Source organism: Carlito syrichta, unplaced genomic scaffold (assembly GCF_000164805.1).
Source record: "Carlito syrichta isolate Samal-C Ts95f unplaced genomic scaffold, Tarsius_syrichta-2.0.1 Scaffold311765, whole genome shotgun sequence".
In the NCBI taxonomy this organism is placed as follows: domain Eukaryota; kingdom Metazoa; phylum Chordata; class Mammalia; order Primates; family Tarsiidae; genus Carlito; species Carlito syrichta.
Window position 1 is genome coordinate 139,908 of NW_007255861.1, and position 1,136 is coordinate 141,043.

General features: G+C 57.1%; 1 protein-coding gene across 1 annotated transcript in view; it reads right to left on the reverse strand.

The window, feature by feature from the left end:
- Positions 1-1,136, reverse strand: part of KCNN4 (potassium calcium-activated channel subfamily N member 4) — a 16,824-nt gene that overhangs the window by 11,318 nt on the left and 4,370 nt on the right. The gene's annotated exons all lie outside the window — the stretch shown is intronic.

A 1,136-nucleotide genomic window follows, 5' to 3' on the forward strand; every position in this document is an offset into this window, starting at 1 on the left:
GCAAGACCGAAGGCCCTGCCTCCCTGGCGCTCTCTTCCACGCCTGCTTCTGGGGACTCTCATAGTAACTGTAATCGGAATAACAGGCCAGGCGCGGTGGCGCACACCTGTAATCCCAGCACTTTGGGAGGCAGAGGAGGCAAGAGGATTGCCTGAGCCCAGGGGTTCGAGACCAGCCTGAGCAACTTGGCGAGACCTCGTCTCTACAATAAATCAAAAGATTAGCGGGCCGTGGTGGCACATGCCTGTGGTTCCGGCTACCTGGAAGGCTGAGGCGGAAGGATCACCTGAGCCCAGTAGGTCGAGGCTGCGGTGTCCGTGAGCGGCCATGCCACTTCACTCCAGCCTGGGTGACAGAGATTCTGACTCAAAAAAAAAAAGAACAAAATCAGTCAACATGTGCCGGACACTCTGGATATGCCAGGTCCTGCTCTATCTCCTTACATGTTGTGACTCAGCAAACGCTCACAACACAATGAGATTGATATTATTACCCCATTTTTTAGATGTGAAAACTGAGGCCCGCCGGGTCCCTCAGGTGGACAATGGCACACCAGGCTAAAAGCCCAGGCCACTTAACTGCTGTTCAGTAATGATACAGATAACATGTACTCTTCACTGAGTGCCTCTCATGTGGGGTGTTACCATGCACGCCCAGTAATCCCCATTTTATATGCAAAAGCACAAGAGTGGGGGGAGGGGAGGGGGCAACAGGATCTGGGGAGATGGGGGGGTGGGATAAGACCCGAAGGGGGTACAGAGAGGGAGAGCTCCTGGGTCTGGGGGTGGAGGTGAGGGTATTGGCACAGAGGTGGGTGGTTAGAGTGGACACGACTGGTACCTTAGGTTGCTGGTTGCTGGGGGGATGGGATAGGCAGGGACACAAGGGAGCACAGGGATCTGGGAGGCTGGGCCTGGAGAGAGGCTGCCGGGCGAAAGGGGAAGACGCAGGGCTGCAGGAGAGGGGAGGGAGCTCTCAGCCCCTGTGAGGGTGTGAGGGGGGCCAGGGCTGCCGGTGAAGGGCTGGGTTGCTCAGGAGGTTCTGTCTGTCTGTCTGTCTGTGGTTCATCCGTCCAGGTGGGTGAGGGCGTGGATGCAGCATCTCGGGGCAGAGGAACCTCATTACTCAGATGGGGG